The sequence below is a fragment of the Amblyomma maculatum genome, chromosome 2 (assembly GCF_055883805.1).
Source record: "Amblyomma maculatum isolate TAMU_Amacu chromosome 2, ASM5588380v1, whole genome shotgun sequence".
NCBI lineage: Eukaryota > Metazoa > Arthropoda > Arachnida > Ixodida > Ixodidae > Amblyomma > Amblyomma maculatum.
Window position 1 is genome coordinate 69,791,308 of NC_139345.1, and position 13,828 is coordinate 69,805,135.

The 13,828-nt window shown below is 45.2% G+C and overlaps 1 protein-coding gene across 1 annotated transcript in view; it reads left to right on the forward strand.

The window, feature by feature from the left end:
* Positions 1-3,702, forward strand: part of LOC146198938 (kin of IRRE-like protein 3) — a 25,401-nt gene extending 21,699 nt beyond the window's left edge. Inside the window, exon 6 of the mRNA XM_084592005.1 lies at positions 1-3,702. This exon is cut by the window's left edge and continues 2,395 nt beyond it. The gene's annotated coding sequence lies outside the window, so the exon portion shown is untranslated.
* Positions 3,703-13,828: the final 10,126 nt, after the last annotated feature.

The window sequence follows — 13,828 nt, forward strand, 5'->3', positions numbered from 1 at the left end:
ATGCTCTGGGGAATTAAGCAAGCAACGCTCTTACTTCTGATGGGTATTAGTACTCGCTTGAGCTCCGATGTAATGACTACCTCTTCGTTATTTCACTTCGTTGCAGGGTGAAATTAAGCTACTTGGGCATTACAAAAAAAAAAAAAAAAACTTATATAAACGTTCTGAGCGCTGTTATTTTCGTTCCTGATATTTCAGATACCAATATTAAGTGAACTCTTCTTGGGAGCTTTCGTTTGGCTTCATAAACTTCACTGACGTTAGTTTAAAATTTGATGCATAGAAAATCTTTCTTGAGACAGCAGTTAACGAGTTTTACCTAGAATTTTTTCAATGTCCCATAGGTATGAAAATGTCTTGCTCTAAGCGTTATAGAAGGCGCGGCCAGAAGGCTTTTTGTCAGTCTAGTCTTTGAGCTCTTGAGTGCTGGAAGTATGCTCGATCGCCCATTTTATAACCATTTTGCGTTAACAAGTAATTTCAACCGTTTTTGGTCGGTCTTCTGCGATTCGTATAATGTTTCAGTTTTTAGAAGGCTGTTTATATTGTGATGATGCGGGAGGTTTTTCAGATGCGTCAACCTCAGAGCTGCTGTTTTATTTAAGTTGTCCGTTTTTATCCGCTTTTTAGCCGTGGGCGTTGTAAAATTTTCAAGTCTAATTAGTTATCGAAAATCAGGTAATTATTCGAAACGCGCCAAGATGCGACGAAACCCTTGGCTTTGTTGGCACTCTTTGCGTTCAGTCCTGCCTCCAGCGTCTGCAAACTACTAGCAGGTTTTGAGTTAAAGTATTGCCGCGTCAAGAAAATACATCAGGATAATTTTTGTTCGCAGAAGCGTTTCAGAAACCAAATTTTGCCAAGGTTGTGTCATAACCGTAACGAACTCAGTGCGCGAAGTTTCCTCTCTAGAGAGAAGCATTTCTGCATTTCTGCATTGCGTTGCGTATGAAAAATTTGGAAGGAAAATACATACAGGTAATATTTCTTGATAAGTACATATTACTTCTTGAAGGCCATCCTAGATATTTACAACTGTTAAAACACGATCAAAAGAAACTGAAATCTAAATACATAAATCCTTAGGAACCATCGCTGGAGGGATAGTGTTTGCTGGCTATCTGGAAGGAAGCAAGGTGATAACAGCAAGGAAGGATAAAAGAGAAGTATAAAAAACAAAATTCTTTATTCAGTTCTGCTATAAATACCACGGAAAGCATCTATGTAGACTGAGCTGATAAACATATAAGCGCGAATAGAAACCGATTTTGACTGAATGCAGGAAGTCATCGCGAAGTCACCAACACAGGTTGTGTTCCAACACAGGTTGTGTTCCAACACAGGTTGTGTTCAAGCTGGTGGTCGGCGCTCTTTCGTTTTCTTTAACCTTTGCATTGAAATAAAATTCGCACCCAGGCGGCTTGAATATAGTTTTTAATAAGAGCAATTTTAAACTTTTTCCCGAAGAAACTAAGCAAGCTGACAGATTAAATTTTGTTCCTCTCTTGCGACCGCTTGTCATCTGGTCCTAAGTTAAAATGACTTTAATCATTGCTGCATGTTGTACATCGGTTTTTAAAAACGTGGAATATAAGGGCAGAAAATGCAAGAAAGATGCTTGATCTTCACAGTTGGTAAATTGGAACAAGAGTCATCCGCTTTCCGTTTCCTGGCAGTGCATGTCCTCACTGCAAACGAAATAAGTTGAATAGTAAGACATGCAGAAGAAATCTGAAGCTTCCCTCACGAAGGCCACAAACAGAAATAAACGCTATAACAAACAAAGAAGTTTGTAAAGTTTCCACATAGTTTCGACAGGAGGACAAAGCTATGCAGGACAGCATTATTTACAAGACGGGGCAGAGAAAGAAATAAAAAGCGTAGACTTACATTGTTGGAGGACGCTACTGTAATGTGTCTGGGTACTTCAACCTCATGATTGCACCAGCCCATGGCGCCGACCGCGCTACTTTACATAGTCTCTTGTAGGACATATATTTTGCACTGGATGATGCGTCGGCTGCGTACGGGTAAGCTGGCGGCCTTCGGGTCGTAGTACATTCTAGTCCACAGGTTGTTTTTAGTTCTTGTTAATGGTTTGTTTGTGCTGCCAACATGATTGTGTACGTCTTTTAGAATGAAAAAAAGATAGTGGTTTTAAAGGTGCGCATTAGGGGCAGTCAAGAAGTTTTTGACTCTTCTTTCTGTGCTGTCCGCGGTCGCTGATTTAATATTTGTATTTGGTGTATTTCTGTATTTACACCGTGTACATTTCTCTAGCCAAAATCTAGTCGGGCCAATATTTTTAAGTTTTCCACAGGGCACTGCAATGCATTTTTACATGTGTAAAGATTTCAGATTGGCTTGAGTCTTCAGGTAAATTATATATGTGTTCGTGTTTTTGGACAGCTTTAAATAATGTGACTGTTCTTTTTGGCATGTTTATTCTTGTCTTGTGATTGATGAAAAGAGCTAAGCACCTTGGCTCTTTCTCACGCGTCTAATTTTTATGCCTCCACTACTTAGCCTTGTGTTCCTACTTGACAGGCGTTTGTTCGTTTGCGTCATGATGCATTCATTTGTTCACTATTTATTGTACATTTTGCTTCACTCACAATCGTCATACATTGTCATGATGGCAGGTAGAACTATGAAGTTCATTGTGTCGCAATAAAGAAAAAAAAACTTGATGAGCTACGTGCACCAAACTAAGGCACATTTAGGATTTCCTTAATATGTGCGGCTGGCTAGTTCACTCCTTTGCGAAAGCTCTTGTACTTGAGAGTGACAACTGGACCACTCTCATGTTAAACTTTGGAACTCGCAGTTTACCGAGGTAACGTTCACTTTAACGCACACTGCCTGAAAAAAAAAATAAAATAAAATACGTGTCGCGCCTTTTATCGCCCCGGGGCCATAAATAACACTAATGTATTGTCATGTGCAGCAGCATTTACGGTTATTACCCATTCAATCACGTTACCCCAAAGAAGAGGACTTGTGTCGGCTGATGTATTTATATTTCTTGAGCAAATGAGAAGTTGAAAAGGATGGCTAGTTTTTAAGAGAAAATACATAAACTGGACGGATAAGAGTGTTTGCCTGACAACAAATTATCATATAATAAAGCTGAAATTTCCCTGGATATGTTGTACTTTTGCATTTTAAACTTAATATTTTCTTGAAGTTTTCTCGTGAAGTAATTAATGCATTATGGTAATCAAAAGGCATGATGTTTTCCTCACGACAGAAAACGTGTGTAGTTAAAAGTCAATTCGAAGAAGGATGTCGACCATGACATATGTCCATGATTTTGGCGAAATGGGGTTTTAGTAGCTGTCCTGTTTCGGACTTGGTTCACGTTTACAGACAGTAATTATGAGCTCCATGAGTACCACTTGAGAGAGCTAGAACGAAACGGTGATTCGTCTAAACCAAGAGTGACGTGTCTATTCTCTCTAATTACAAGCCACGATGCTTTAATTTAGGCGCGATTGTAGTGTCGTGTGCCGATCATTTAAAATACTCACTGGTCTCAAATCGAACAAGAGATCTGCGGCGTCGCGTTAAGGCCCACCTCCGCACACTCGTGCTCCGGAGATCACGTTGTTTGTACATAAAAAGCAAGCTTACGAGGTCACGTGTGCGAAGCAGCACTTGTGTATGCGGTGTCGTCGCAAGAGAAATTAAATAAATGTCCTATCTGCAATGATGTTTCTGTCTCACTCCAGGAGATCGGCTCCCTCTATCTGTTATGCAGTAGTTGGATCACCCACAATGATTTCGTGAAGGCGTACAAGCCTGTGGTTGCTGCCTTATAGGTTATCACTATTAATTGTCTTTACCGCACTTTCATCAGATGAAGCTGCGGCTTCACGTGCCTGCGACGGAAGTCATCGCTGAGTTACCTTTAATTTTCTTTCGGCTTCTCAACCAAGGAGGCTATGGTGAGTATACGGAATGCATATGCATTATATGTGCCATTATATACCTACAGTATGTAATATTGTGCAGCCGCAGCGGCCATCGCTTTTCTATGCGGACATGTTTTCCTGGCTGTAAAAAAAAATTCACAGAAAAGACACACCGTTTTGATGAAAAAGCTCGCATAGGGCTTGATTCAATAATGGTTACCTCGATTACCAGATAGCATATTGTAGTTCTGCTTTCCAGCCCTGCCATCATGCTATGCATTAAGCCCTGTGGGAACTCTTCAATCACATCAACCGCCACTCTTAGAAGTATACCGGCAAAAAGACAGGAGCCGAACTTAAAGGTATGATCCTTGCGCGAATCCTATCCAATGCCTAAGCTAAAATTCACTCAATTGTTTAGATGCCGCAACCTACCAAGCACCTTAGTGCACTTTCTAGATGCCCGATGGCAAGTTTATTCGTGGCTCGAAAGTTCTGAGTTGCTGGATTGGTTGGACAAACGACGCAGCTTTAGATGAGAGACTGGTCTGCCGAAATCGGATGTGACTGGTGGAGATCTCACGCATCCTTTCTCATTTGCAGCAAAATCTATATGTGGTATGTTATAGGAGGCCTTCCCGTTGCTAAGCCACGCGCATGCCAGTTACTATCGGTACGGGGCATGCACCGCCAGACGCGCTAGATTAGCTGCGCTGGCAACGGGTGGCGCTGCGGGAATTCACATTGCCCCCCACCCTCCCCCCCCCCCCCCCCCTCCACGCACCAGTTTTAAATGTTTTGTTTGCTCTGTAGTGTCTAACCTCCCAAGGCGACTGAGGCTATGAATAACTCTCGATGTAATGGGATAGCCACACCATCATCATCATCATAATCGGAAAGCGCTTGTCGAGGAGGCACTGAGGAGTCGGAGAGCAAAGTAGGAAAGTACAGCATTACTGTACTTCCAGGAGTCGCAACACTACCTGCAACACAAACACGCTCACCAGACTTGACGTGGTGGAAGGGCCCTGGTGCACCACAATGGCAGGCGGAATTAGAGGCGTGGGGTAGTGACCATGTCCCCATTAGTATTGGTCTTAATTTGGGACATATGAAGAAAATTCGAAAGAAAGCGTCTGTTACACATTGGGATGGTGTACGGCAGGATACTCGAACGCATTCAGTTAGCCCGAATGCTCTCGTTACCACCCTTCAAACGGTACTCAAGGATCACACCATTACAACTACAGTGAACGAAGATCAGCCAACTCCCGACCTGCAGCTACTAAAACTTTGGGCACGCCGAAAGCGGGCCGAGATACAGGCTGGTCGCCATCCTGAAGACGTGCAAAGAAGAATTGAGGTAAACAGAGTGACGGCACAGGCACGCCGATATAAAAAACAGCTGGCTCATAGGAGATGGGATGAGTGGTGCAGTCGTTTGGGCTCAGGAACGACTAACAAGGCCCTCTGGAGGACTTTCCATGGCATGGAAAAGAGGCGGCAGGTTAAAGATCATGCAGAAAGTATTAGACTCGCATTACAGCTTACACCAGAGGAGTTTGCAGATCAGGCTGCTGCCCTTTTCTTCCCGAACCGCGCACATTATCCGGCGCCTTCACCGACAGCGGATGCGGTTGATAAAACAGGAATAACATTACCATTTACCAAATTGGAGTTATTGGCTGCTATAGAAGAAGCGAATGGTAAAACTGCGCCTAGACATGACGATATTCCTTATGAAGTATTCAAGAATTTAGAAGGAGGCGCAGTTGACGGCTTGTTGGATGTGGTAAATGAGGTATGGCAAGGAGGAGACATTCCACTCGGCTGGAAACACTCGGTGGTGGTAACAATACCAAAGGCTGGGAAACGTCCCACAAGTCTAGAATCTTTGCGGCCTATCTCGCTAACACCCACAATTTGCAAAATCTATGAAAAGATGATAGCCACCCGCCTGTCATGGTGGTTGGAAAGTAATAAAAAATACCATGCTCGACAAATTTTGTTCCGAACTAACCTTGGGACAGAAAATGGACTGGCTGTGCTCGCTGAAGAGGTCATACACGTGTCGCCTTATAGCCACCTAGTGCGCACTGTAGTGGCTACCGACATGGCGAAGGCATACGACAACGTGTTACATGCCAAGATTCTTAGCAACATGGAATATATGGGCATTCCCTTGCAGGTCATAAAAGCAGTACATAATCTGCTTAAGGACAGGACGTTTTCTATCCGGATAAACGGAAAACAAATTGGCAATTACACCTCGAACAGAGGCGTGCCACAAGGGTCAGTGTTAGCACCTTTATTATTTAATATCGCACTTATCCCATTGGCGTGAAAATTAGCTAAAATACCAGAAGTGGGGTTCATGATATACGCAGATGATGTCACGATTTGGTCTGTTCATAAACAAATTGAGAGACAGAATCGGCATCTGCAAGAGGCTTTAAATGCCATAGATGAGTACGTGCAAAGTGCAGGCCTGGAATTATCACCTCAAAAGTCCAGTTACATTCATGTTTCCAACAAGAATGGAAGAAAAGAATTGGCAACGCAAAGAGTCTGCCTAAAGATTGGAAATCAGGCATTGGAAGAGGTGGACGAGTTGAGAGTTCTTGGCCTAGAAATTCACAAATCCGGCAAAGGAACACAATGGCTTCATAACGTGAAAAAAGTAGCTGCGACTTCCTTAAACTTGATAAAACGCATTTCGTCTAGGGGAGGAGGAGCTCGAGCGGACATGGCAAGACGTCTTGTACAATCAGTGTTACAGCCGAGGATGCTATACCAGGCCCAATTCCAAAGACTCACGAGGCGGCAATGGGCGAAATTGGAAACAATAAATAGAAACGCAATGCGCACTATCACGGCCTTACCAAAACTTACCCCTATCCCTATTCTCCAAGAGTTTGCACAGATAAGTACGATGACAGAATTAATTGAACAACGAGAGGCAACAAGGGATATGAAGCGAAAGTACGTTACGCCCATAGCATCCTTGTACAACGAAATGGCAGTTCGAACACCAGCAATGGCTGACCCCCCTCCGTGGGAATTCACTACTATCACGACAAACAAGACCACTCGGCTTCGTCGCAAAGAAAAGCAGGCATCTCGACCTCTGGTTGATACACTTCCAGGTACCTTAATTGCATATACGGACGCATCAATTATAGAAAATGGCGGTAGAACAGCAGCTACTAGTCCAACACACAGCGAACTAAAGGTACATAAAGAATATCTTTTAGAATACCCGGACCCGCTTGTGATGGAACTCTATGCAATCCGCGATGTTATGGAGGCCATAAATAAAATAGATTCGATAACAGAATCCCACATCTATACAGACTCCTTAGCCGCCATAAAACAACTGAAGAAAGTGACGAAGACGCTATGTGTTACCCAGGAAATCCCCGCACTCAATAAAAAAAACAAAGATAAGCATCCAGATACAATGGACACAAGACAATGCTGAGAACGCTGAGCAGAGAAAAGTTGACCACCTCACACACCAAGCTCCACACACTAATGCGCCCCCCACCAGGCTCCCATTCGATGCCCGCTCCGCTGTTTCCATTTTAGCATCCTCTTAAAGTACACGTGCCCTCATGATCCCCCGTGTACATTCCCACTCCCTCGTAACTTAACGAGATTGGAGGAGGTTTCCCTTAGAAGGATAAGAGCTGGGGCGGCCCTTACCCCGTCGGTAAAATGCCGATGGGAATCGCAAGCTGATATCGGACCAACCACATGCCCAAAGTGTTCCACACCAGCTGCAGAAGTGGATGTTCGCCACCTGCTATGGACTTGTGCAGGGACAAGGGAATCAAGGACACAGATTCTGCGCGAAGTGGGTCTAACCACAACAAGGGAAGAGGACTTTTCTAAATGGCTCACCGACAACGCTAAGAGCGGGAGCCTGCTCCGGTTCCTCACGGAAAACCATTTACATGAGCTTATATAATATGCCTTATGGCAAGTTTGCGTACAAAAAAAAAAAAAAAAAAAAAAACTGTACGAACAAGAAGATGAGATGAGCCATTATAGCACTTTACAGTGGTGAGCAAAATTATCAGCACTACCACAAGTACCCGATCGTTGGAGCGTCAGAATTACAAACAACGCGGCGCGGTAATTAAAGAATGCTCAAATAACAAGAGTATGTACATCCAAGATGTTGGCATTCTTCAGCAAAAGTGCAGGTCAGGAAGGTCATCGGTGCACGCAGAATTATCTTTTCGGTCTTTTTTGATGAAATGCTTGCTAACAATAAGACAGTAATATACATTTAAATGCGCACGATGACAGCGCTAAATGCAAATGCTGCGTGCAGAGGCGCGCAGAACCGAGCACCGAAAAACGCTTGGTCTGCACGACGGCACTCGGACGCCTGAGAACGGCGCGTTTGACGATTGCTGCTTCCTGCTGGGCTGTGCACATTTCAAAGAGGGAAACATCCTGCTGTCGTCTCTTACCAGCATGTTTGCAAACAGCAGCGCTGTGTGGGGCGATTCTACCCATGTGGTCAGTTTGTCAATTGTGCTATTCTTCTGTGTACTTTCGATGCTAAGTGGTATTGGTGAGCAAGAACAGCACAAGGATATTACGTCGCACCTTTGAAAAGGAAGGCGTGAGTGGCCCTGATAGGCAATCGCTCGAAGGCGGACGATGGTGAGGAGGCGAACCACTCCTGCGCGCACGTAGATGGAGATGAGAGCGGTATCGTGAGTACAAAGGAAGAGTAAATGGCGCTGGTCACTCGTTTGGAACCAGTGTGAACTCTATTTGGCTTCTCTGAGGCTATCGATTTATGCGGCGTGGTGTAAACATAGTCAATTTGTGCCGAACTTCCGCATTTCGATTCAATTTTTCGCAGAGGTAGAGTAAGAAAAGGTGGCCAGGTAAACAACAAGAATTTCCTTGGTGGTCACTCTTGATTATGCGGAAAATAAAAGAAAATAAAAATTAGGAAGATGAAAGAGAGGCATAGATAGGAAGAGAGGTTGTGAAAGCAAAACAAAAAAATAAAAATCCGCCTACGAGGCTGACATAGGCTGCCGTTTGAAGACGAATCCCATAGAAGCGGAGAAGTGTGTTGCAATTTATCAAATTGACGAAATAGGTGGCTGCAGCTGAGGATTTCAATCTTGGTCTGCGGGCGAGGGTTAAGGCGTTGCGGTGTACATAGCATGTCTTCCAGCACAAACAATAGAATGCCTACGCAAGGCCGTTGCAGTTAAATGTGCAACAGACTATTAATACCCAGCCGCACCGATGATGAATGAATTACGGCTTGCAAATACAGCGTTAAGTTTCATGTGCATGTAAAAAGTTGTTTCATGTCACAAACATTATCAATCAATCAATCAATCAATCAATCAATCAATCAATCAGTCAATCAATCAATCAATAAATCAATCAATCAATCAATCAATCAAAGAGGAGCCGGAAATGTGTCTTGTGGTCACATGAATATACTATACACAGAACATACACAGGTAAGCAGCTCGAATACCTTCATGTGAGCGTGAGACACCGACCCGTTGGGTCTGCTCTGCAGATCACAGGAGTTCTCAATCCTGTCACATCCCTTATTCTTTCCCTCCGACGTAAGCGGCTTGGCTGGCGCCATACAATCTGGATTACGAGCGCTCCTTAATTGTATCTCAGGCGAAATGTATTTGAGGCAGCTGATGGGTTGCCATGCGCACTTTTCCATTTTTTCATACACGCTTAACATAGAGGGGGACATGAGAAGAACTTTGCACAGGACAGATCGAGTGGCCTGTGGCGAGTTAACATCCTGGCAGCCATCGTCATAGCATAATGGTGGTGGCATCATCATCATGCTTGGAGCCGCTCAAAAAGTCCGGCTCGCTCCTGAGCGACCCATCTTTAGTTGTAATTCAGCGCTATGTGTGTCTCGTCTTTCGTGTCCCTATGTAGAGTGCGCTGTTTTACCTTTCGAAGCCAGTGCCCTCCCGCATGGCCTCCATGATTACCCACGATCGTGGTTTTCTCTGCCATGTCTGGCGCGCATCCCCTTGCGCCCCCTCGCCTTCGGCTGTATTTTGAGCCGCTCTTTCAAAAGAGCGAGAATGAGCGGCGACTATTTTGGAGAGCAGTAGCTCAGTGAGCCGTCAGGAGCCGTGAGTGGTAAAATTCTTTTGGGGAGCCATCGTTCAGTAGCCGTCAGGAACCATTCCTTCAGAGTCGCGTCTTCTGCTTGCTGCGACTTCAGCGCCATCTATTAGCAGTGCGAGAAAGCAACTCCAGAGTGCAGGCAGGCGTGGATCGAGCCGGCATACAATGAAAAGAAAAAAGCTGCGCGATCCTCAGTACGCCGTGGGATGAACCCGGTCGGAGAGCGGTTGGCTGCTTCGCGGCCGTGTCGAGGCTCCGCGCCGGCGACCTGGCAGCCCTAATGCTGCGTGTAGGCTTCGGGTGGCCGCCGCCGGTTTTTAGAAACCGTGATGTTCCAGCCACCACGACAATAATGTGGCAAGCATTTTTTCAACGAGCTTGCAAGTTGTCGTCGTTAAGGTTAGGTGAAAGGTTGCTAAGCCTGTTGACGTTTTCCCTGGCTTTGGAATAAGGATGAAAACACCCGATTTCAGGCTCTATGGTACATCAACGTATAGAGTTACCTTGTTTATGGCCCAAAAAGTTGAGGTTGTGGATCACAATTGAGGTTCTTGTAAACCTCGTGCATAATGGAGTCCAGAGGGCGCTGTATTTTGGCTGGCGTCAACTATAGCTGCAAGCAATTCAGGCATATGGAATGGGTTCTCAATTCCCTTCATGTCGACATCAGATGGCATCTTACCAACATGGGCTGGCAGGTCCACCAAGTAAGTTCTGGTATCTGGTGTAGGCAACACATCGTACTTGAGGAAAAACTTGCGCTATGCTTGTTTTGCGAACTCATCCGGAGACAAGTTAGCTGCAAAGTATGCTGTGGCCGCTGCATCGGGACGACGGAAATCATGCTCCATGGCATGGAAAATGAGGAAGGATTAGCGTTTGATGAGAGCGTGGAGAACTGCTCGCACCACAGATGCCACTGCAATCGTGAGAGATCAAGCTCATATCTTCGAGCATTAGCAGTAATACAATTCAGTATTATGCATGCGTGCGCAGAAGTTGGTCTCCTGCAGTCAATTCTGCTTGTCGACGAGGAGCCCAAGAGTTCAGCACAGCGACATCCGGTGCTTGTAGACGAACATCCACAAAGGCTTTGGTTATAGCCTCATTTAGAGCTCTGTTTATATGGTCGAAAAGCGATAAAGTTCACTGCACAGTGTTATTTTTGAGAATGTGGGGGAAATTGTCCTAGTGCACCACTGAGCACTTGAGGCGTAATCATCGGGCTGACCAGGCGAGTACCTCTTCCTGTGCGTCGCACAGATCTCCTTTTTGGCTTCACCAGCTGGGAAGAGGTTTAGCGCGAGCATTGTGCCTTCGTGGCGCACTAGCGCTGTGTTAACATGGTTGTGACCAGTAAAGTAGCTTGGCCCAATCGATCGACGACTCTTGCTTGTTCTATCCGAATCCTCCCTGCGAGAGGGTGTCTGTGCACCAGCTCTATACATGCCTGCTCCTTACACGTCCGGCGGCAAAAACGCCTACACTAATGCCGCCACCTTCAGGTAGACTAGACGAGCGGGCACCGGTACCACAGCATCAGCCCTTAGTAGACCTTTCATTGGGAGCCGGATTTATTGAATCTGTAAATAACTACTCTATGCTACAAGGCAGTCGGTCGTAATAAAAACAAAAACAGAAGACCTAATACGAATAGAACACCATTGTAAGCTCATAACCATGTTAGCACCTCTTTCCCGGTCTAGAATGACAGTGACATTGTATTAGATTTAATTACAGCAGGTTTCAAATAAAGTTTTGTTCCAGCTCAAAATAAGAACCAGGCGGCAGTGGTAGCAGAAATAACGGAGGTGATTAGGTGGGTCAGGCGTCCGCGTCATCGCAGAGGTTGTGTGGGCACGATGTTTTTATGCAAGAAGCGGTCGATCGGGCCTTCCAGTTCTGCGAAGTAGTTTAGGAGTCGGTTTAATACAAGCTAAATGAGAGCCGCCTCTTTTTAAGACATGGTTTTGAGCAGCGGCTTCTGCGAGTACCTCATAGTCCGCTTCCCCCCCCCCCCCTTCCTTCTCATCCCTTTAAACAAGGCTAGCAGTGACAGAACTCACAGAAGAATATAAGACGTCTCAAAAAGCCGTAACGACTGTCGCAAAAACGTTTGTGCAGCATTTTAAGGCTCTTTAGTAGCAGAAATCTGGCCACAGTGCAGCAATGGCGCAAGTCTTGGCGCAAGGAGTTTTCAATTTCTGCGGTGGTAGTTCTGTCCATTGATTTACCATGGTAGGGGGTGAGATGTAATAGACATACAAGCCGACGTCCCCATGCTTTCAGGACACTGCAGTAACCGGCAAATACCGCATAATATAACAAGGAAACAAAACTTCGTGGGTTGCTGAGAATGAGTTCACGGTTGTAATACAATGAATAAATGGAGCCTCGCTCGATAGCGCTGGCCCTGCGTTGTTTGAACTGGGTAGGCGTTTATGCACGCTGATGACAGGAAGCCATTAATCGATTTCAATGGACTTCCAGAGCAGTATTGCAGTAAACGCTGAGCACGGCTGCACGCTTCTTTCTTATATCTTCCTGTCGCCATCTCCACGTGACAGCTATTACACGCTAATGCATCGCGTGGACAGTGTGGGCGCCTGTTTTGACTGTGTTCGTCCATGTGAGGCATAAGGGAAGAAGAAAAAAAGGTGACAAAACAGAACAACTTTCAATTTTAAAATTTACTTTTTATTTAATTTCTGAACCACAAATGTTCTGGTGTGTAGGTGTGCCATTTTCAAGAAGGTCTATGGCGTAAACACCGGAACCTGGAATAACACGACCGAACACATTTTTAAGGATTTAAATATCTGGCCACCGTTTTTTTTGTCTGCCCGGAAAAGAAACAGAGCATTATAAATACAACACCAGAAATTAAAAAAAGAGCGCGTTTCTAATAACCAGAAATATCTTCAAGTCAATGCTGTGGCTCTCTTCACGTACCCAACCCCCAGCTTGAAAAAGTCACACAAAAATTGTTAATGATAATGCTTACCACCTCCGCCTTGAACAAATGGTACAAATTGTTAGCGACCAAATCCGCGCTATGTATCTAAGACGACTCGTTAAGCTCAGCCGCATAACCTGAGAGTTTTATTATTGCGACTGCATTAGAGGGCTCTGAGCCCTCCTCTCACGCAGGGCAACTGTCCTGGCGGGTGTAAACAGGCAGGCAACAGTCCGAACGCTTGTTAGCCGCGCAGTGTATGTGTGGCAGGTGACATAGCCGAGCGCTGATTGGAGGATGTGTCGTGTGACTTCCTGAAAACAGGTAGAAAGAAAGGAAGAAGATAGTTTGCACGGTATGAAAAAGAGCTGAACAAGGTAAATGGGGTACGCCTCAGTTCGCAGATGAGCCAACGTTTCGACAAGTGGATTTGTCTTCGTCTTGAAAAAGAAATGAACAAGGGTAAATGGGGTACGCCTCAGTTCGGAGATGGGCCAACGTTTCGACAAGTGGACTTGTCTTCGTCTGGGCAAGACGAAGACAAGTCCACTTGTTGAAACGTTGGCCCATCTCCGAACTGAGGCGTACCCCATTTACCCTTGTTTAGTCCTTTTTCATTCCTGAAAACAGGACATGTAGTGCGCAGGCCAGGTAACCGATTGGAGCTAAGGGTAAGACTGAATTCCAAAGGTAGGCGAGCGTTGCAGGGGGCGGCTAAAGTAAGTGGCCGGTTTAGATAAGGAAGTTTGCGGATTTCAGGGGGATGTATACATGACTGACAACCGGGCTAAACGGAGGAATATGTGTG